Source organism: Neofelis nebulosa, chromosome 14, assembly GCF_028018385.1.
Source record: "Neofelis nebulosa isolate mNeoNeb1 chromosome 14, mNeoNeb1.pri, whole genome shotgun sequence".
Taxonomy (NCBI): Eukaryota; Metazoa; Chordata; class Mammalia; order Carnivora; family Felidae; genus Neofelis; species Neofelis nebulosa.
The window spans coordinates 78,095,184-78,119,620 of NC_080795.1; the positions used below are offsets into that span (position 1 = coordinate 78,095,184).

The 24,437-nt window shown below is 42.6% G+C and overlaps 1 long non-coding RNA gene across 1 annotated transcript in view; it reads right to left on the reverse strand.

The window, feature by feature from the left end:
- LOC131494688 (uncharacterized) overlaps window positions 1-24,437 on the reverse strand; it is a 120,338-nt gene that overhangs the window by 63,559 nt on the left and 32,342 nt on the right. Inside the window, exon 3 of the long non-coding RNA XR_009253557.1 lies at window positions 2,445-2,510. This is a non-coding gene — a long non-coding RNA (uncharacterized LOC131494688). The remainder of the gene's footprint in view (window positions 1-2,444; window positions 2,511-24,437) is intronic.

The following is a 24,437-nucleotide window of genomic DNA, read 5'->3' on the forward strand; positions in this document are numbered from 1 at the left end:
TGATAGAAAACTGAAGCCCATTCATCTGGTGAATGGATAAAGAAATTGTGGTTTACATACACAATGGAATACTACGTGGCAATGAGAAAGAATGAAATATGGCCTTTTGTAGCAACGTGGATGGAACTGGAGAGTGTGATGCTAAGTGAAATAAGCCATACAGAGAAAGACAGATACCATATGGTTTCACTCTTATGTGGATCCTGAGAAACTTAACAGAAGACCATGGGGGAGGGGAAGGGAAAAAAAAGTTAGAGAGGGAGGAAGGCAAACCATAAGAGACTCTTAAATCCTAAGAATAAACTGAGGGTTAATGGAGGGTGGGAGGGAGGGGAAAATGGGTGATGGGCATTGAGGAGGGCACCTGTTGGGATGAGCACTGGGTGTTGTATAGAAACCAATCTGACAATAAATTTCATATTAAAAAAAAAGAAAACTGAAGCCCACCTTTAAAGAGAAGCACACACACACACACACACACACACACACACACACACACACACAACAGCCCTGCTGAGACACAGCAGAGAAACAACAGCTCGAAAAACACCTGAGGTATATGGAAAGGAGATTCATTCAGTAATCTGAGAGCTTGTGCTAGAGGGTCAGGGATCTTTGGGACAATTCTCTAAGAGAAAAAGAGCTGACAGGCAGCATTTCCACTCCCCTCCCCCCAGACTATATACATGGACACCTTCAGGAACCAGCTCAGTGCCAACATTCACCACCTAACTGACTAACAACATGCCCTCATGTTCTCCTGAGGACACACCCCCACAGCCAGACCTTGGATCCGTGTCTCGTGCCAAAGCAGACCTGCAGAAATGGTATTGGGAAAACTGGACAGTTACGTGCAAAAGAATGAAATTAGAACACTTTCTCACACCATATGCAGAAATACACTCAAATGGATTAAGGGCCTAGATGTGAGACCTGAAACCGTAAAAATCCTGGAAGAGAGCTCAAGCAGTAATTTCTCTGTATCTCTCTATCAGCTGTAGCAACATTTTTCTAGATATGTTTCCTCAGGGAAAGAAAACAAAAATATAAACAAGTGACCTACATCAAAATAAAAAGCTTTGCACAGTAAATAATCAATACAACGAAAGTACAACCTGCTGAATAGAAGATATTTGCAGATGACATATCTGATAAAAGGTTAGCATCCAAAATATGTGAACAACTGGTACAACTCAACACCAAAAGAAAAATCGAGTTAAAATATGAGCAGATGACATAAATGGATATTTTTCAAAAGAAGAAATGGAGACGGCCCACAGCCACAAGAAAAGATGCTCGACATCACTCATCATCAGGGAAATGAAAATCAAAACCACAATGAGATGTCACCTCACACCTGTCAGAATGGCTACAACCAAAAATACAAGAAACAACAAGTGTTGGTGGGAATGTGGAGAAAAGGTACCTCTGTGCACTGTTGGTGTGCATGCAAACTGGTGCAGCCAGCATGAAGGTTCCTCAAAAAATTAAAAATAGAACTACTATACAATACAACCATTTCACTTCTAGGCATTTGTCCGAAGAAAATGAATACACCGATTCAAAGACATAGGTGCACTCCTATGTTCACTGCAGCATTTTTTTTTACAATAGCCAAAATATGGAAGCGACCTAAGTGTCCACCGATACATGAATCAATAAAGAAGATGATGAATGGAATATTATCAGCCATAATAATAATGAAATCTTGCCATTTGCAAAAACATGGATGGGCCTAGAAGTTAGTATAGTACGTGAAATCAGTTAGACAGAGAAAGACAAATACTGTATGATTTCACTTACATGTGGAATCTAACAGCAAACAAACAAACAAACAAATGGACAAAGAAAACAAAACAGAAACAGACTTATAGATACAGAAAACAAACTGTTAGTTACCAGAGGGGGTAAATGAGTTGAGGGGGCAGATGAAACAGGTGAAGGGGACTAAAGAGATACAAACCCCCAGTAATAAAATAAATAACTCATGGTGATATAATATAAAGTATAAGGTATATAGTCAATAACACTGTAATAACTTTATATGGTGACAGAAGGTAAGCAGACTTATCATGGGGATCATTTTGTACCATGTAAAAATATCACAGCATTCTGATATACACCTGAAACCAATAGGATATTGTAGGTCAATTATACTTTAATTTAAAAATCACCTAAAATATTTATTTTCTTTTTTCCCTTTTAATATTTATTTTCAAATCCACTTTTTAGCGTCACATCCACACATAGGATCACTGGCGATATTCCTAAATATGCAGATAAAATTGAAAAGTACACAAGGACCTCAGCATTATCCTTGAGCTAACGACGCAGTAATACTTTCCAAATGAGCCCATTAGATTCACCCTAGCTACAGCAAAGTAATGAACAATGAGAAACAAGACTGTCAAAAATTTATAAAGGAAATGGATCATTAAAATTACCTGGAACACAGGATTCATAGGAGGGCTCTAATTAGGATTAACACGAGGATCCATAATATTCGGAACCTGTAATGAATCGGAAATAAAATGAGCACGAGAGTTGAAATCCTGAAGTATTGAGAGAATTTTTAAAACATAAATTTGTACTTCTGTTTAAATATTTGCCTGTCTAGTTATATTTCCCACTGTTCGTTTTTCATGTGAGTTTGAGTTACAACTTAGTGTCCTTTCTTTCCAGTCTGCAAAACTCCCTTGAGCATTTGTTACAGAGCAGATCAGATAGCAACAAAATGTCACTCTTTATCTGAGAACGTCTTAATTTCTCCCATTTTGAAGATAGCTTTGTGTGATATAGAATTCTTTGGTTGTCAGCTATTTTTCTTTCGGCAGTTTGAGTAAGTTGTCCAACTGCCTTCTGGCCTCCAAGATTTCTGATGAGAAATTGTTTGTTAATCTTGATGATTCCTTGTTCTTTATGAGTTGCTTCTTTCTTGCTGCTTTCAAGGGTCTTTGTCTTCACAATCAGGAATTTAATTATGCTGTGCTTTGGTGTGGGCTTCTTTAAATTTATCCTACTTGCAATTTGTTCAGCTTATTGTATAAGTAGGAGGCTAATGTTTTCATCTAATTTGGGACTTTTTCAGCTATTGTTTCTTCAAATATTTTTTTTCCATCTCCTTCTCTCTCTCTTCTTCGGGAACTGTGTGTTGGTACTTGATGGTGTCGCACACATCTTTTAGGCTGTTTTTCTTCACTTCACACCAGGCTGTTGACAGTGCTGTGACAGGGTGTGCAGTACCCACTGGGTGAGGTTCTCAGATAGTTCCTCTCATTTCCTTATGTCCCCTAGGTAGTCACCACCCTTGGTGGGAGTGGAAGACTTACTGGTTACCAGTTGGCTTTCCCTCTCAGCATTGGTCTGATTTGTCTAACGGGAGGCAGAATTCACTGATGGAGGTTTGCAAAGTCTGACCTTATAGGATATCATTGCCAGGTACACTCTCTGGTATTGGAGAGATAATATTCTCCTATTCTCAATGGGGGGTGGGGGGCATTGTCAAAAGGACCATAACTGTCAACCCCCCATAACCATCAAAGGCACTAAAGGGTCCAGAAAACATCTGAGGGTTACCATGGATTAGAGGACATTCAGCCCAATATCCACCAGAGCAGTCACACTTTGTTTATTTGTGGGGACCAGTGAACAGTGAGCTCAAGATGAGGGCTCTGATGGCCTCCAAAGGCCCTCTCCTGGACGCAGTCTTGGCCTGTGTCCTCTACCAGGGAGTGGAAGGCATGAATCCAGAACAGGGGAGTATCTGGGGAGTATCTCTTAGGTCCCCTGCTGGCCCCTGCTGGAGCAGGTGGCCTCAGGGCTGGTAGGCACAGGTGGGGGAGGTCGAAACCACCGTTGTTCAGATTTGAAGGCCTTCCACAGGCCAACCAACAAACACAACACTGGGCTGCCATTCTGTCTTTCCAGGTGGGGTCCCTGCAGCAGTGAGGTCAAACCGCATTTGCTTCCAGGTGACTTTTACCGCACAATTTATAGCAGATTGGAATAGCCTTTTGGATATTGAAAATCTCCTCTCTCTCTCTCTCTCTCTCTCTCTCTCTCTCTCTCAGGTCTTTCCCATTCTCTCTCTCTCTCTCTCAGGTCTTTCCCACAGTCCATACCTGGGATTTGTCAGTTTCCCCAGACCAGCAATGGATTGCCCAACATCATAAATGTCTTGCCCCACAGCTGGAACCAGCATGAATTTCCACATCCCATATCAGGTACTAGAGGCAGACTGGAGCATCTTAGCTTTTATTCCTCAAGTGAATCTGGCCTGACCAGGGCCCTCAAAGACAGGGGTATAGATGGCCTGTCTTAATCCCAACTCACTCAGTATCTGTTGTGCCTCCTCGATGGATTTCCAGGGTCCCATGAGCCCAGACAGGCCCCCCTCATTGGCTCCAGCCTCCCTGCAGGCTAGAATAATTCACTCTATAAAAGGGTAGATTCAGGAACCTCTGAGATGCACGCATACACTGCCAGAGGGCAAGGTGTCTGGTGACCTTGCTCATTTTCTCTGCCTCCTGCCCAGACAGGGAAATGTCAGCACCCCTTTCCCATCTCTGTGCCAACCATGCCTGGTTTCCGGGCCTGAACTTGGCAGCTAAATCAATTACCTCCGCAGGTGCATATTCTCTCACAATCAACATTTCCAGAATGGGGGGGGGGGGGTCCTGTTGGCTGGGGTTGCCATTGCTCTGCTTTTGCTGTCCTTTCTATTAGCGGTCCAATGGCATAGGCGCTCCCCTGGCTTTGCTCCCCATCAGCAGTATACCCTCCTTCTCTCTTGCTTTCCCAGAGATTCTACCCCTTAGCATCCCCATCAGACTCTGGATAGTGTCCGGGCCTTAATTCAGGCAGCCTGCACCCTCCTGGCTTCGCCCAAGGGCAGCCCCACCCCCACCTCCATCCCCACTGCCTGCCCTGCATCCCCGCTTCCGTGGAGTGTCCCTGGTCCCTGAGCATCAGACACACGGGCCACCACTCTGCGCACAGAGCTGGTGACCAAGCCGGGGTCCCCAGGATGCCCCTGTCCCAGGGTCCAGGCCCGAGCCGCCTGGCTGACTGCCCCATTGTTGGCCCTGACATCCTTGGTAGCTTCCAGGGAAATCCCAAGGGGCTGGTGCTGGAAGGCCAGGGAGAGAGGAAGGAAGGGGCAGGCACTCCAGAAGGCAGAGGGGGTAGGGGGGTGGGGAGGACACACTGAAGAAGCAGGGGGACTTACTCCAGAGGCTTGTCTTGGCCTAAGGACTGGGAGTCTCCCACCTGCCCGTGGGATCTTCAGAATTTCCAGAGAGGCCTTAGGAGGCGAAATCACTGCCAGGAGCCTCTCAGGGCTGCGCCCTTAGAAATGGCTCCCACCGTGGGAACAGGATGAGGTCAGAGTGCATGCTCCAAGGATAAGGGGGGAGCTTCCCATTGCTGGGGGCACCTATCCATTCACCCTGAAGCCTCTCCATGACCTCCCCCAACAGTTCAGCCTTCTAGTGCAGCTTTCACGGAGCCTCAAGGCCATCAGGAGGTGACAGTCTCGGGTCTTCTGAGGTCTTTCCTGAGCAAGAGCTTGGTTTTGGTAGTTTTTCAAAGCCCTTAAGGATGCTTAATTCACTAGCCTTACCTCTCCTGCCTTGGTTAGGTTGCTGCACCAGTGCTGATTCGGCCCCCAGGCAATGGTAGCCAGGGCGATGCTTGTGTCTTTCACAAAAGCTCCCCACTCCCCAGGACCTTTAGCCCCAGGCTAATTTCAAGTTACCCAAATTAGACCAACCAGTCCTTTGGAGCCAGACTAACAAGGAGCCACCAGAGCTGTCAGAACCAAAGATGAATTGCAATTCTTTGTGAGGGATCCCCTTTGTCCTCCCTATGCCCAGGGAACGTGAGCTGTCCTGGGCTCCCTCGTGGAAGACTGAGCTGAAGCACGTGACGCTGCCACAGACTCCCTGTTCTTCCTAAGAACCAGCCTTTTGATGTTGTGAAATAGAGGTTCCTTGGCGGGGGAGGGGGGCTGCAAGCCTTTGATTCATTTCCAGAGTACAAAGAAAAAGCGGATTCTATTTTTCCCCCTATCGGATCGTGGCTTTTACGAACGAAGGATGTGCAGTTCGGTACAGCACCGCTTTCACTGGCCTCCGGCCTCCATTTCTTGGCAAAAAGCCCTAAAAGAGAAGGAGGAAAGGATCACAGCAGCTCGAGGTTGAGGGGAAGGTGATCCTCTGTCGCCCTCAGGCAGCAACAACCCAGCTGTTCCAAGGATCTTCATGCCTGTTGCAATTAATGAATTTTACTCTATGCCTTTGAAGGTCTAGCGTAATTCCCCCCTTATAAAAATAAGAAACTCGTCACAGAAAATCTGCAAGATGCACACATGTGGAAAGAAATAAAACAAGTACACTGAATAATTAACTATTAACCCTAGTTAAGCATCATTGTTTCTGTAGTTCTGTCTACAAGGTCATGACTTTCTCTAGATCCAAGTTCGCACACTGCATATAGTCCTTTTATATTTCAGCCTGTGATGCATTCAGTTAATTCTTATATAAGGTGCAAGGTCTTGTTCTATTCTTTTTTCTTCTGTTTGTAGATGGATGTTCAATTGTTGCAGCATCTTTGCTATTCTTTGTCCATTGAGTTTGTCCTGGTGCCTTTGTTAAATTTTGGTGGGCTATTTTTGGGCTGGATCATCACGAAAATTCAGGGGGTACACTTCTGAGTTCGATATTTCAGTCCACTGGTCTAGGCATCCATTCCTTCACCAATACTACATTGTCTGGAATACTGTGAATTTGTACAGTGTCAATTGTACAGCGGCGTGAGTCCTAAAACTTTGTTGGATTGATATTGCTAATATTTTGTTGAGGATTTTTGTTTGTTTATGTCCATGAGAGATGTGATTATAGTTTCTTTCCCTTGTAAAGTCTTCATGTGGTTGTAGCACTTGGTATTCAGATAATCATAGTCACATTAAATGAATCAAGAAGGGTTCCTTGGTGCCTGGGTGGCTCAGTCGGTTAAGCATCTGACTTTGGCTCAGGTCATGCTCTCACGGTTTGTGAGTTCGAGCCTCACATCCTGCTCTGTGTTGACAGCTCAGAGCCTGGAGCCTGCTTCCAATTCTGTGTCTCCCTCTCTCTCTGTTCCTCCTCTGCTTGTGCTCTGTCTCTCTCTCTTTCAAAAATAAATGAAGATTTAAAAAAATTAAAAAAGAAAAAGAAGAAGTGTTCCTTTATGGGGCGCCTGGGTGGCTCAGTCAGTGAAGCATCTGAATTCGGCTCAGGTCATGATCTCATCGTTCTGGAGTTTGAGCCCCGTGTCAGGCTCTGTGCTGACAGCTCAGAGCCTGGAGCCCACTTCAGATTCTCCCCCTGTCTCTGCCCCTCCCCCACTTGTGCTCTGTCTCTCTCTCTCTCAAAAATAAATAAACATTAAAAAAATTTAAAAAGAAGTGCTCCTTCTACCCCTGTTTTCTGGAATAGATTATTGAGAACAGGCATCATTTCTTCAGTAAATATTTGCTAGGATTCATCAGTGAGACTATCTGGACTGGATGTGTTCTTTTTCAGATGACTTAAAAATTTTTTTTTTCAATTTAATAAGTACAGGTGAATTTAGATTGTTTTTCTCTTTGTACAAGTTTGGGTAGTTCAAGTCTCTCAAGGTAGTAGTCCATTTCTTCTAATTTATCAAATTTGTGGGAACAGAGCTGTTCATATTATTCTCTTATCATCTTTTGTGACTATTACGATACAATATTCCTGAGCAAGGAATATTGCTTGGGTATTGATTGAGGGTATACTGCAATAAATACAATATTCCTGAGCAAGGATTTCGAACTGTTTCCTGTTTGCCACCTACAGGTAATGCTCTGGTAAGTATTGAAGGTGGCAGGACATGCCATTCCACAATATGCCACTTTTGCATACGGGTTTTTTTGACAAACAGCAGTTGTGACAAGCACATTCCAATCTCCCTGTTCTTCCTGGAAACAGGAGGTGAAACTTCTCCTGAATGATGCCCTCCCCACAGCAGTAGGAAGGCCACCTTCCTATCACCTAGGATGAGAAGTTGAGACCAAGAGAATTCTATACAAACAGACCTTGCTAAAGTAATTCTTATCTCCCTGCAGCCTCCCCACAGTGGCTAGTAGATTTTCCACAATCGCCTCTCTTTGTGCAACTTGAGTCCAGAGGCTTCACCATGTCTTTGGGTCTTCCTTTTTTCCTTATGAGGGCTCTGGGCCATGTACAACTTCTAGAAACGTGTGTGTTGTTCTCCTGTTATCCTGTTGCCCTGTCTTATTTCCGGTTAATTTTCGAGGCCAGCAGAAAAAGCCTGAGAGGGCAGAAGTAAAATTTTGCTTCCCCTCCAGCATATTAATACGTGCACCATTTCCCGCATCTATAATATTCCCTTAGGTTAAGCTGGAAGAAACAAAGATAAAAGGGGTGCATACTTCCACGATTATACTTGTTTCTTATACTTTATTTCCTATTTCATGTCATCTTACCAGACTTCTTTCATCAAGTGTTAAAATCCTGTCGGCAGTTTTTCTGGAGTCATTCATTCTTTCCTTTATTCAGCACACTTATTTGACATTTCATTACTCTCATTAATAGCACAGTCACATTTTTTTAACTAGGTTAGTTTTAGGTTTTGAAATGTCCATTGCTATAAATTTTACTTCCTTTGGTTATTGGTAAGTTTTAACTATCTTTCCAAGTAGCATTCTAATTGGGTGCAAATCTAATGGGTAAATTATCTATCTATCTGGTAGAATTAATTTTGTGTCTATGTTTTCTTTACTGATTTATGTTTTATTTTATATCATATACATTAGCCTTTTCTTGAACATATTGGTTTTAAAGGATTTTAATTGTATTCAAAGAATTTTTTTTTTTTTAATTTATTTTTGGGACAGAGAGAGACAGAGCATGAACGGGGGAGGGGCAGAGAGAGAGGGAGACACAGAATCGGAAACAGGCTCCAGGCTCCGAGCCATCAGCCCAGAGCCTGACGCGGGGCTCGAACTCACGGACCGCGAGATCGTGACCTGGCTGGAGTCGGATGCTTAACCGACTGCGCCACCCAGACGCCCCTGTATTCAAAGAATTTTGAAAAGCATCTAAATTAAAACTCAGGAAAATGTAAGTTTAAAAAAATGCCATCAATGCCTGGGTGGTTCAGTCAGTTAAGGTCTGAATTTGGATCAGGTCATGATCTCACGGTTTGTGAGTTTGAGCCACGTGTCTGGCTTTGTGCTGACAGCTCAGAGCCTGGAGCCTGCTTCAGATTCTGTGTCTCCCTCTCTCTCTGCTCCTCCCCCACATGTGCTCTGTCTCTCTCTCTCTCAAAAACAAATAAACACTAAAAAAAAGTGCCATAAAATGAGATAAAGAAAGTGAAAGTGCTGTGTAAAATATAAGGCTGAATCAATGTAGTATCATTTTTTATCTTCTGCTAATCTGATAGTAAGAGTTTAAGGAATTTAGTAGTAGTATGCTATAATTAAAGAATAAAAACCAATAACTTAGAAAGATTAATTTACAGGTGCAAGATCTTGGAAGAATAATATAGATCTTCCTTGACTTATGATGATGTTTTGTCCCAACAAACCCGTGGTAAATTGGAAATATCCTAAGTCAAAAATGCATGTACACCTAACCTACTGAACATCAGACCTTAGCCTAGCCTACCTTAAATGTGCTCAGAACACTTACCTGAGCCTAAAGTTGGGCAAGATCATCTAACACAAAGCATATTTTACAATAAAATGTTGACTATCTCATGTAATTCATCGAATACTGTGCTAAAGTGACAGAATGGCTCTGTGGGTGCAGAATGGTGTCAGTGTGTCGACTGTTGACCCTTGGGATCCCTAGCTGACTGGGAGATGCCACCATTTGGTGTCACCAGGGAGGATTGGGAGAGTACCACACCTCGTATCCTAAGCCTGGGAAAAGATCCACATTCCGAATTTCAAGTATGGATTCTACTGAATGCAGATCACTTAGGCACCTTCGTGAAGTAGAAAAATCTAAGTTGAACCGTCATTATGTCAGGGATTGTCTGTAAACGAATGAGAGAATCTAACCCCAAAAGGATATTCATTAACTAATATTCTTTTGGAAAAAAAGTATGTGCCATGGAACATAAAGGTAGGTCCTGAAAAGCCATAAGGAATCCATATTTAATATACACAAGTTCCTAATTATACAAAGGACAAAACTGGTTGGAGCCTTAAGAAGCATCACTCTTAGACAGTTGGATAGGATAGGTTGTACCTGAAGTTGACAGAATAAATTTACAGAGTAGGAAGTAAATTTGGAGCGGCTGCCCCTCTGTTTCTTTCCTCAACTTTGAAAATCACTCTCAAATCCATAATATGCTTTCTTGCCCATTAATATACGAAATAAACTTAGCCGAGTTGAGAACGTAAGCTCCAGGAAGAGCAGCAACTTAGTGACCTTGTTTCGTACTCTCCCCACAAAGGACATTAACCAGATCCACGGCGGAAATTACATAAATATTTGCTAGCTAATTAATAAAGTACACTGAGTAATAAAGTTGACATTTTTGCTTCATGCTACAGAATTTAAAGACAGAAGACTGGGATTTTAATTACAATTTTGACATTTGTGAGCTCCCTTCTTTGACCGCTGTATCACGGTTAATTTCAGCACTGCAACAATGGCCCGAGAGCTACAGGCATCTGTGGTGTATGAGACACTGCTGGGGGCTGTGCCCGGGGCAGCATACTGGGGATTTTACCATGTACACAAACATTTTGAATACAAATGTGGATATTAAGGTAAAAATAAGTTTAATCTTCACAACTCACAAGAGTCCAAGAAAACTTCCTGGAAAAGTGATTTTCGAAATGAATGTGACAGATTAACTGGGAGGTAGACAAAAAAAATAGGAAGTAGGAATTGAATAGTTAGCCTGATAGATATAGATATATGAAATATACAAGAATCAAATATACAAGGAGATATTTATGTCAACGAAAATTCCTTGATTTACCCATATCATTGATATCTCTATATATTCTTTTACATGTATGTATATGAAGAAGAAAAAAAGGACAGTAAAAGAAATATTTTATTTGCATTTCCTTAAGTTTAAATATTTGATGAAAACACATAAAATCATGAAAAAACACCATAAAGACCATCATATCATTGATCCAATTTGAAGAACTTTAAAATAATAACTTTGCCAGCTTTTCATTTTTGACTTACCTTGAAGACTTCCTAAGAGACTGAGCTTCCTAATTTGCATAACAATAAAACTTAAAATATACAGTGTTTTTCATCTTCAACGCCTCTTATAAATGACTATAAATATTGCTTAAGCATTAATTTCATCTTCGCAAGTACTCACTAGAGAACACCCATTACTCTTGATTTATGTCAATTTTATTAGCTCGAGTTACAAGAACACACATATAACAAGCTTCTGGACCAGCTTTCCTAACCCCTGTAAACTGTACGTACAATCTCGATTTATCTATTGATGTAAATTTGATATGCTCTCTCTTTTGGAAGTCTTAATTTAATGAGCCTGTTATGAGACCCCAGGCAATGAGAAAGTGTTCCGCGCACAAACAGTCCATCAGATCTCCAGGCTCACCGAAACAGCTGTGTGGAAAGGAGTGGAAAGGTTTTTTTTCGCGGGAACCGAAACATTTTCAGATGGAGGCCATGTATGCTGCCAAGAAGAAATATTCATAAAACATACCAATCTGACATTGCAAAGATTTTTCTGACCACTTTCTTACTTCCTCCTGGTTCCCACTTCCCGCCAAAAAATAAAAGCAAATGAAAAGCTAGAGCAATTACTCTTAGCAGAGGTCCCTCCTCTGTGCCTGTATCTCTCCATCAGGCCCTTTCCCAGACAGACTCTAAGATTTCAGGTTGTGATCTCAGATGGCCTGTGTTCAAATTCTGGATCCCCATACACAGTGATGTGAATTGAGGCTGCTCCATTAACCTCCCTGTTTCTCTGTTTACCTGTTTAGAAAGATGACTACTGACATTACTTCTTGCTTTGTGGTATTACTTATATTAAAAAAAGAATTTAGGGGTGCCTGGGTGGCTCAGTTGGTTGGGCATCAGACTTCAGCTCAGACCATAATCTCACAGTTCATGGGTTTGAGCCCCACGTCGGGCTCAGAGCCTGGAGCCTACTTTGGATGTGTCTCCCTCTCTCTCTGTCCCTCCCCCGCTTATGCTCTCTCTCTGTCTCTCAAAACTAAATAAACATGAAAAAAAATTTTAATTTACCCAGTACCAACACTAAGCAGGCCCTCAATCAATGTTAACTATGAATGATTATTATTAAAATTACTGCATTTAGTTTTCTGAATACCATCATCAATTTCCTCCTTACAACCCTAGGAGACTGATGCATATGATTCTGTCATAGCAAATCCCATGCTATCTGTGGAAACCCTTCTATGATTGCCTAGTCATCCCACCTGATCCCACAAGGACCACTATCAAACTTGGCGATCTGGTTACACCCTGGCCACCAGCTTCCTAGAATGTTTATTTTCACCTGATAATCTTCCACAGCTTTCCCAGGCCAAATAGCCTCCATCAGAAAGGAACTTCTTTTGACTCCCCCCGCCACCAGCATATAGACCTCCAGCCATTTGTTCCATGCTCCCCGCCTATCCAGCTGGTCTCCAGGCTCCTGTCCAATATGGAGTCTCCAAGTCATTCTTTACACTAAACAGGTGAGTGTTTTAGAACAACAACAACAACAACAACAACAACAACAACAAAAATCTTGGGACCCTAGTGCTCAAAACTCATAATTTTCCATTTCCTTTAAAATAAATGTATCACTCATCATGTTAATAACATTATAAAATGCAATACAAGCCCTAATGGTTGGTTGGCTTTTGCTTTCATAAGCAAGTACCTGTCTTAAGCTTTGGTTGCCAAGACACCCATTTCCAAGATGGCACCCGCTCAAAGACCTTATCCACTGTATAAATGGCCATCTCCAATAAAAATATTGCTAGCCACGAGACTAGATAAAGAACCAACCCTCCCTTCCCCACCCAGGATCCTCTGTTTTAGAGATCTTAGTTGATTTAGATAATTGAGCCTTTGTACTGCTTGTATTTTTCTCTTCTCACACTTTAAATTCCCATACTCATATTTTAAATTCACCAATAGAGACTAAGCCTGTAAAACCCTAGCCTCCCACCGTCTACTTGTGCAGAACTTTAGGCCCTTTCTTTCTCTTTCTGTCTATAACCTCACTGTGTGGCTCCAGGTATGCTATGAAATTTCTAGGACTTGTAAGTAACAAAGTTGTTGTGTTGTGTTTTTTTTTTTAATTTCCTGGTGGTTATTGCTGAAGGTGTTTTACAATCCCAATACAAACCAAAAGGAATGTTCTAGCCACAATATTGCTTACCAATAGACTGAGACTGGCACAAAACATAGTAAGACAAGCCCTATTTTTCTTAGTAGACCCAGGCCTGGTTAATCCCACTGGGAGAGAAGGATGAGATCTGGCTGTGGACTTTGAGTGGCTTTGACAGGACAAAGAAAAAGAGGAAGATGACATGAGTGTTTTGGGTGCATATTTGGAGAATTTGGGGAAGCTAATCTTGCCTACTCTATCTCTTACTAACCAAGGGGGAAGGAACTTTAAAAATGAACTTAGAAGTCTGATTGCCTCATTTTGTCACGTGTGCTTTTACTATCTATTGCTAGCAGAGATGTTTGTCCACATTCTCTGCTCAATCCTTACCAGAAGCCTATGACTTAACTTCTACCTAATCTCATTTGTGCAGCTAAGAAAACTGAGACTCTGAGCAATTAACCTTCTGGAATATAGGCAAGCCTGGTCTGAATCCATGCAGAATGAACCCAGGGCACACTTTCTTAAATACTATATTGTTATTTAATGATGGCAAATTTTAATTGTGACAAAAAGTCTTGGATGGAGTGCATTCCTTTTTTTTTTGGGGGGGGGGGTTAACAGAATGCTTTTAAGCCAGGGTAAGCAAACAGGGTGCTATTTTAAGGATTTAGGGACATCTCACAGAAACCCAGGGAAGGAGATGCTTCAAAATCTCAGAAAGGATTTGAACCAGGGGGTTAAATTTACCAGGAGGCAATCTGTTCCTTCAAGCATCTGGCTCCCTGTCTCTGCCTCTCTTTCTCTCTCTCTTCTCTTTCTTTCACTGTGGCAGCAGTATTCTACACGTGTCCCCCCAGCATCCTACTCCCCTGTTACTCAATCAGACACCAATTTAGGTCCTGCTGGGAAGGAATTCTGCAGATGTAATTGAGGGCAGGGCCCAGGAGATTGCCCTGGGTCATCAGGTGGGCTCGATCCTCTTACAGGAAACCTCAAAGGCAGAGAATTTGGGGGTGCTGAGTAAGAGAGGTACAGTGGTACGAGAAAGCAGAGGAGAGGCAAGGCAGCAGGGAGGGGAGATTTGCAGCAACAAGGGCTTGAATCACCATTGCTGCCTCTAAGGATGGAGGAAAAAGGCCACCAGCCAGAGAAGGTGGATGACCTTTAGAAGCTGGGACCTCTCCATCCAGCTAGTAGGCAGCAAGTAAAGAGGGACTTCAGTCCTACATTCCCATGGACCTGAATTCTGCCAACCCCCTGGATGAGCTTGAACATGAATGTTCCCCAGAGCTCCCAGAAAGGAACACAGCCCTTCCAACACCTTGATTTTAGCCTAGTGAGACCCGTGTCCGACTTCTGAGTGAACTGTGAGATAATGACGCTGTGTTCTGTGAAGCCACTTAATGTGTGGTAATTTCTTCCAGAAGCAATAGAAAACCAATATACTTGTGTTCTCTTAATTTTGCATCTCTCATATATATACTATATATATATATAGTATCTTTGCATACAAGTTTCCTTTTTCTTTTGCACGCATTCCATCTTGACAACCCCAATTTAGACGGCAGCCCTGAATTGCATGTGTCTTTTTATCTAGTCTGGAGCCTATGATTCATTCAACCTGTTTTAATATCCCAATTCCAAATTTCTGAGGAAACATCAAAATTTTCCAGCCCAGTCACTGAATTACATCCCCCTGGTTCAGGTCACTGATATCCATCCAGTGACATGGGGAAGAGTCCTGGAGAATGCTGACATCTCACTCCAGGACTTGGAGGGGTGAGTTATCTAAGGGGCCTCCTAGAAAAAGGATGTGGTGCCAGGGAGGGAAAAGGGTGTATTTCTAACAGGGATATTAGGGCACATAAATGGCATGAGACAGATTAAACATAACTATGTAGAACCGATCCAGTGCTGAAAGAAGGAGTCTGGAAAGGGTTAGGATTGTCATATTTTTCTCAATCACACTTAGGTTGCACCCTCAATAATTTGGATGTATGGATTACTTATAATGTGAGTCTTTTGTGCACTTGTGTGTGTGAGCTTGTGCAAAATACATGCCTATGACTATGTATTTATGCTCCATTTTACTGTTCATCAATTTTTTCCCATTTCTTCCGCCATGTAGGCTCAGCAAAGTAAAATGGCAAGTGTAATAATTAAAAGCACAAACGGCCAAGATTAAGCTCTGTGAAGATTAATTCTGGCACGGATTTTATTTAATGTTACAGAGTAGTGACCTGGGGAAAATAAGAGCGCCTTCACTGGAGAAACTTTATTGACAAAATAGCAGTAGGAATACAACAGAATTCAAAATGCAAAAATGGATCTGGGAAATTGTGTGCTTAAGCATTCTGTGCAATGCCACCAAACAGGGGCTTCATAAATCCCGATGTGTAGCCGTATTAGTTAAAGCCACACTTCTCAGTGTGGTTAGTTGGCCGGGCAATGCATGAGGGAAGCATGACTTCTGCTGGGTATGCAAAAACTGAGCAGACATTTATGAGTCCAGTTGTTAAAAACTCTTTGCTACCTAGTAAAACACCCCCGTGCTTTGAGGCCCACCTTCCATGCAGTTTTTTTTTTTTCAGGCATTCTTAGCCACACCCCTCTTAGCAAGGTGCTCTGTTTGTTGAACGGTACCATCTAAGACTTAGAATCCCAAATAATTCTCATCAATGCACCCACTGTCAGATATATGCCTCAATTTCACCTGAAGATGAATAAGACGAATCTTATTTGTCGAAGTACCTAGGTGTATTTATTCAATTAACTCAACAAATATTTACTTAATATTGACTATACGTCAAAGATATCTCAGAAAATCTGTATTTTTTTTTTAAAACAGGGATGATTAATTGGGTTTATCTGTGTTATGTGCAATAAGTAATGTTTTCTGTTCCTCATGGCCATTCCTCTGCCACTTTGTCTCCATGACCGCAAGCCAGAGGATTGATTGTTTTATTTTCCAGTTGTGTTAGTCTTTCTTCTGGAGGCAGACATAAGCTCTGGGCGCCAACACAGACTTGCTTCTTCACAAAGCATCTTGACACCACTGAATAATTTTAATGAAAATAAATAGCTTCACCTTACTGAAATGCTTATTAACATAACAGTTTGGTACCATGTGTCAACGGCAAACTAACAAAAATGAAAATGTATATTGATAACGAGCAGAGGTTGAAATGACTATTCTCATACGCTGGGGGTAGAAGTGAAAAATATTGAATCCTTCTAGAGGCACTTTTACAATAGACATCAACAGCCTCAAAACAAACTGAGATGCATCGATATTAAGGAGTCATTCTGAAAGAAATGGTCAAATATGATTTTTGTGGTCTCCTAAGGTTCTGAACAATTAACCCTCTGTACTTATTTATGATGATATTTAAGACAGTATTACTAGTAATTGCAAAAATATTGAAGATATTTAAGTTCTTCTACATTACGAATCAACTGCATAAATCAGATCAGGTCCAAAGGTTCAGCGTGATGCACCTATTTACATAGTGTGTCAAAAAATGTTCAATGCTGTATAAAAACGCTCTTAAGTTAAAATGAAAGACATGCAACTTTATAGAAAATACAATTCCAGTCATGTGAATCGCCATTAATCCAATAAATGCTCATGTTTTGCGAACCTGTTTTATGTGCTGGGTGTTATTTTAGGAATCAGAGATAAAGTCAAACACAGCTTTTTGTGAAGAGCCCTGTTGTCAAGGAGCTTAAAATCCAGATGTACAATCAATCACACATGATTAATAGGTCCGTGTAGGTGGAGATGCAAAGAAAACGTACTAGAATGTGAGTGGCTTTCTCTGAACCGTGGGACTATTGTTGATGTCTAGGTGCTATTCTTATTTTTTTTTTATTGTCAAATTCCTACCATAAACAATGTCTTACTTTTATTATGTTTTTTAAGAAAAAAAATCATCATTATTATCCACCTTTACCTATCCGGTCAAATCCAGCCAACAGATCACCTGGAATAACCATTTGTAGCTATCTCATCCTGGAGACTTCAGGGGCATCAGTGTGATGGACAATCAGAAACACTGCGCTGCGGCTTCTACACCCCCTTGTGGATATTACCTAATACTTAGCCCAAGGAGAACCTCTTCATATGACAGTATACAGATTGAAGAGGAACACACGAACCCTTGAAATGTGCCTTCTCTTGGTAGAGCTGTTGCCGTCCGTGATTTTAGATTATTTCCAAAACAACTCTTGCAAATGAGTGTTGCCCTCTCCAGACGCAGAAAAGGGAGCCCAGAAAGCGAAGTCACTTCCAAGCTCACACAATGTGTGAAACCAGATCTTCCTATACCAAAATCTGTCCTCTCTCAACTACAATGCATTCTTCTTCCTTCCCTCCCTCCCTCCCTCCTTCCTTCTGAGCCTCACTGTGTGCTAGGCACTGTTCTAACTGGACACGCTAAGGTCTCAATCCTCCTATGAACCAGTTGTCATTACTCTTACCTTGTAGATTTTCAGGAGCAAATAAATCCCTTTGTTTAAGTGATGAAACAGATAAGTAATTGAAATGTTCAGCTACAGGAGCAAGGAAAATCACATATTTCCCCAACCTGAAAACACTGAAAGTAACTAGAAACAAGGTTACATTAGAAAGAAAAAGGTGGCAACGCAAGCTGGTGCAGCCACTCTGGAAAACAGTCTGGAGGTTCCTCAAAAAACTAAAAATAGAGCTACCCTATGACCCAGCAATTGCACTATTAGGTATTTAACCAAGGGATACAGGTGTGCTATTTCGAAGGGACACATGCACCCCCATGTTTATAGCAGTGCTATCAACAATAGCCAAAGTAGGGAAAGAGCCCAAATGTCCATTGATGGATGAATGGATAAAGAAGATGTGGTGTGTGTGTGTGTGTATATGTATACACAATGGAGTATTACTCGGCAATCAAAAAGAATGAAATCTTGCCATTTGCAACTACGTGGATGGAACTGGAGGGTATTATGCTCAGTGAAATTAGTCAGTCAGAGAAAGACAAAAATCATATGACTTCATTCATATGAGGACTTTAAGAGACAAAACAGATGAACATAAGGGAAGAGAAACAAAAATAATATAAACACAGGGAGGGGGACAAAACAGGAGACTCATAAATATGGAGAACAAGCTGAGGGTTACTGGAGGGGTTGGGAGGGGGGATGGGCTAAATGGGTAAGGGACACTAAGGAATCTACTCCTGAAATCATAGTTGCACTATATGCTAACTAATTTGGATGTAAATTTTAAAAAATTAAAAATAAAATTAAAAAAAAAAGAAAGAAACTTGGATAACACTTGGGTGGGTTTGGGGATACAGGTGGAGCTGAGGCAAGACAGAGTTTTTAAGAACTAGATTTTCCTATTACTATCTCTATACCACAGAGCAGTGACTAAGTTGGACAAACTATATAAATTCTCTACGTCGCAGTGGTCTTGTGTTTAAAATATCTCCCCGTAGGTTTGTGGGAAGATCAATGAAGATTTTCTAACATCATGCTCAGTCCGCTCTCAGTAAATGCAGGGCCACATTCCACCCCCCACCACCCCATCCACACCTATCACCTGCTGGCCATTCACCACCGTCCTGAATGACGGTGTTCTCACTCTTGGGTGGGAGACAGACGTATACTTGTTTATGACAAAACGGTACTGTCGCTCTTTACTCATTTCAACAAATCTGTAGCTGAGTGCTGCTATTCCAGGTGCTAGAGGTACAGGGTTGAACTAAGTAGTCAAAGGAAGAAGTGCAGATGAAGAAGTAGTCAGAGGAACCCTGCCAGGGAGGTCGTGGGGCCTGCCCAGAGTGGGGATGGAAAGGGCAAGCTCGGAGAAGGCAGCGTGGGAAGGATCGGAACAACTGGGGACCTCGATGAGGTGCTTGCTGTTCTCTTCCTGGTTTGAGGACGCCTATGTGCTCGCTGCCTCCTATGGGTTTAGTGCAGTATTTAGAGGCAGAGGACCCCTTGGAAACCTCCAGAAGGCCTCTCACCATGGCCACAATGAGCTTGAGTCAACAATTCCTTTTTTTTCAAGTTTTTTTCTTATTATTTTCAAAAATTATTTTGAAAGAGAGAGTGTGAGCAGGGGAGGGGCAGAGAGAGAGGGAGAGAGAGGATCCCAGGCAGGCTCTATGTTGTCAGCGCAACATGGGACTTGATCTCACAAACTGTGACATCATGACCTGAGCCAGAATCGTGAGTCAGATGCTGAAACCAACTGAGCCACCCATGTGGCTTATAAGCCACCCACTTATGTCAACAAATCTATGGAAATCCAGCCTCTGTCCCGAAAGTGTGGTCTTTTGCCTGTGCAAGCCACGGGGTGCCTTTTCCATTCAGGTTTACCTTGTCCTGTTTGCTCTGAGGCCAAGAGCCTGGACAATGGATGGAATCAGAAGAAGGCATATTTTGCCACAAATCAGGCAGCTGTCAGTGACACTCAAACATAGAATCAGTGACCCCAGAAAGCAGGAATATTTTTGTCCTTAACTTGTTCCAGCTGACACAGAATGGACAGCTGGCAGCGATAGACCATGGAGGGCTACACCTCCACTTTAGACACTTGAGAAACCAAGATAAAAACATCTACCTGATCGTGCCATTGCAGAGGTAATGGGTTAATACATGATAGACTTCTTAAAGCAAAGACTGGTGGGTAAAAACCCTCAGCAAGCACTTAACCTACACTAGTAACGGTAACAGCAGTGTTAGCATTTGGAACTGTACCTCAGTGAGGTAAGCACCAGTATTGTCCACAGTGTAAACCCTTCAGAAAACTCGGGATGAAGGTTATTATTAACCTTACAAATTGCTTTTTTATTCTCTTTCCTCATCTTCTTCTTCCTAATAAATATCAAATCAGTGTCTTCCATATGAGTGGCCCCATTTTGGACACTTTGCATAATAAAATGTTAGACTGGGGAGTGATCAGCGATGAGAGTCTTAGGATCTAGGACATCTGTGGGGCACACTGTGGACCTGAGAAATACAACAGGAGGTCACTAGCCACATGTGTCTATGTAGAGTCGAATTAATTACAATTAAATGAAATTTGAAATGCAATCCTTAGGTCACCTTAGCCACATGGGGTCAGCAGCTAGCAAACTGGACAGTGCAAATGTAGAACCTTTACACCATGGAAGAAAGTTCCACTGGACAGCATTGTTCTAGGGGCATGTGGATATGTACACTTATCACAATGATGGTCGAAAGGACTTGGGCACCTGGTCTCCATGATTTTGCCTCCCTCTCCTTACTTTACTACCCCCGACACTCCATGCTTCCTTTTAGACAGGACTTCCTCCCTTTGCAGAAAGCTCTTAAAACACATTTGCTATTCTCAGCACATGTCTTCATACACCTTCTCTACACACACATACATGCGTGCATGCACACCCACACACTCACATCTTTACCTGTCGGTCCTTTTGTTTTCAAACCTCAGCTCAACCATCACATTTCATTAGACACCCCCACCTCCAACATCCTGGACATGGCCATTTGTCCCTGTCACATATCCACACCCTGATGTTACCTCCTTAGCAGCACTTTGTACAGGTGAGATTTTACATTCCTTCATGAGATTATTAAAAGCTAACCCTTCCAATACACCAAAAATTCCATGAAAGCAAGGACTCTGGCTGGCTTGCTCACAGTCTCTCCTCTATCCCTGACACAGAGCCTGGCATAGGGTGGGGTGACAGTAGCTATTTAGTAAGTGAATGAATGAAAACAGAAGTCACTCTGACTAGTGGGTCAGGGCAGGCCTCCAGGACCAAAAGTTTGTCTTTCTAGACTATGGCAAGTCTGGCCGCTACGAGTTGATCAAGATAGGCATGGTCCTTGTTGGGCAGAGGGACACAAATCTTTTCAAGTACTGAAATATGCATGGGAGGAAAAAAACCATCTGACCCATAGCAGGGAGAAGAGATCGGCAGGTTTTTCTCTCCAAAGGTTGGGTCATTTATCCAAGCACCATATGCTATCACATCACCTCCATACAACTTAGGAATATCAGAGCGGCATTGTCATCATAGAAAGACTGAAAGCAGAGTGAGCCTTGTGTTTAATGCTTCCGGCTCCTGAAAATGGCTATTCACTGTTCTTTATATATCCTCTGAACTCGTATTTAGTGAACAACCACTACTGTTTCAAATTCCGTGTTCCACCCTGTGAATATCAACATCACAAATGTCAAGGTTTGGTGAACAGTTTACCCTGCCCCAGACACAGTGCTAAATGCTTTACTCTTAGCTAATCCTAAAAAGCCACCCTATGGGGCACCTAGGTGGCTCGGTTGGTTAAGCATCTGGCTTTGGCTTAGGTCATGATTTTACGGTTCATGGGTTCAAGCCCTGTGTCAGGCTCTGTGCTGACAGCTCAGAGCCTGGAGCCTGCTTCAGATTCTGTGTCTCCCTCCCTCTCTGTTCCTCCTCCCCCCTCTCAAAATAAATAAATTTTTAAAAAAAGAATTCATTCTTTGGCTATTTGCATTATGCACCAGACCTACCCTCTGATTGTCCCCAGCCTTGCTCCAACCGGAAATCACTTTCAGATGTGAAAGGGGTTTTGGGATCTAGAAGAAAGTTGTTTTGCTGCACCCCAGAGATGCACAGCAGGAAGGTGCAGGTGATTATCAGGCTCGCATACGGCGCTCCGAGCACAGCACCAGGCACGTTCACAGGCGAAGCCTTATTTAAGCTTTCACAGTCTCCCGGGAGGTGTGAACAACTCTCATCTGGCAGCTAAAGAAAGTGCCTCAGAAAGATGAAGTTTCTGGGGTGCCTGGGTGGCCAGGTGGGTTGAGCGTCCAACTCTTAACTTCGGCTCAGGTCATGATCTCACAGTCCTGCGTGGGGCTCTGTGCTGACAGTGCGGAGCCTGCTTGGGATTCTCTCTCTCCCTCTCTCTCTGTCCCTCCCCTGTTCGCACTCTCTCTCTCTCAAATAAATAAATAAACATTAAAAAAAAGAGAAAGACTATGTTTTCCAAAGTCATGCAGCTAATGAATGAAACTCCAACACTTTGTTAAGCGGCATCATACATGGTTATCTGAGTTCTAACAAATGAGACACATCTTGGAGATTTAATGATCGCACTTAGTATAAATTCATTTTAATTATTTATTTTTTAAAAATCATTTGATTTTGAAATGGAAAAAATACTTCCAATATTTTAAACCCAGCCTATTTTTGGAGGAGTTATAGTAAAGTTCCCAAATCAGATAATACTTTCCTTGAAAAAGCAGGCATTTAAAAATGTTTCCTTCAAAGCATTTTTAAAAAATAGAAATCAGCCTTCTCATTTCATCTTACAACAACTAAGGTTCAAGGTTGTGTGTATGAAGGATCATTTCGTAGCCGTGGTTTTAGTCCCAAACTAAGGTGCTCTAACAGGCAAGTTGCTCACATCTGCCTGAGCATTCCTGGGGACAGCAGGAGTCTCATTCTGTGTTACAAAACTGTTTAGCACAGTACCAAAAAGAAAAAAAGAAAAAAAAGAAAAGAAAAAGAAGGAAGGAAGGAAGGAAGGAAGGAAGGAAGGAAGGAAGGAAGGAAGGAAGGAAGGAAGTAGGGAAGGCAGGGAGGAGGGAAGGCAGGAGGGAAGAAAGAAAGGAAGCATGGAAAGAAGAGAGGAAGGAAGGAAGGAAGGAAGGAAGGAAGGAAGGAAGGAAGGAAGGAAGGAAGGAAAGAAAGAAAAGAAAACCATAGCAGATGGTCACTACATACACTGAATATTAAACTAACCAATAACTAAATGCGCATCACATACACCCTGGCATGCCTGATACATGTCAGTGTTCCAAAGTAATATGAAATATACTGTCAGTGGATCTTAGTCATTTGACTACCTTGATCCTACCATTTTGTGGATCTTAATGCTCAAAACGCTTCCCCAGTGAGGCAAGGCAATAAGGTTCAGACAACCCAACCTGGTCAGCCAGCAGGACATGTCTCAGGACCTTGTTCTCTCTCTCACGAGGACTTCAAAACAGAGAACACAGAGAAATGCTAGTTTCACGCCTAAGAAACACTTGATGGATGCTGAACACGCCCCAGGCAGTCTACATGTATGTACAAACCTCTTGCCAGCAGAGGTGACCCCCGATCGCGGATGGCTCGGGAAGTAAGGAGAAACTTCTACTCAGAATATGCAGCTAACGAGAGAAGTGGGGCTCAGACTCAGCCTAATGCCACACATGACACTCTCCAGCCATGGAGCATCCATTGGCATCTCAGATTCTCAGCAGCCTGACCGAGGGAGACTGTACCTTCTCATCAACTCCAAAAACTAGGTGTATCCTAGAACAGTTCCTGAAACAAGGAACCAGCATCGCCCCTAGAAATCTCTACTGGAGCCCGCAGACCAACAGTGGCTTCACATGGCCAGTGGCTGGATGCTACGGGGCACAGAGCAACGAGCCTCTGAAGGAGCCAGCTCTGGACAGACACAGCAAGCATCTGTGGCAACGAGGAATTCGAACAAAGAAAGGAAACCAACCTTTCCTCCTGTTTTCACTAAGAGATACTTTTGAATAATTACTATTTGGGGAGGTGGGTCTTGAATTTATATAGCTGGATATTGTCTTTCCCTGAGCTACTGACATTTGGAAGCTTCTGCTCAGGGTTCTGTGCGGAGACTAGTCAGCACTTGGCATTTCCTGTGAATGTCCTGCTTCTGTTAAAAAGGCCCCCGATCGCCCTGTCTGGAAAATTTCCCGTCTCGAGGATGGGAACGGCCCTGACATAAAATGCCGCTGGTCTTGTCAGGTGGGAGACGTGAACTCCTAAGGGCCCGCACTGGAAATGGGGAGCGGAACCTGCTCCGACTCCCGCCACACTCCTGGTGACCGTGGTCTGGTCACTTGCCGTGTGGGTCCCGGTCGCTCGTATGCGTAACTAAGAGGATGGGGATGATGACTCACCGATATCCTTTCTGCCCCCAAATTCAGTATCCACGGACACTTTTGTTCTCTGGGTTTGGGAACTTTCTAAAGGTTACATCAAGGATAACTACATACCCCAAAGCAGTCTGAGCTG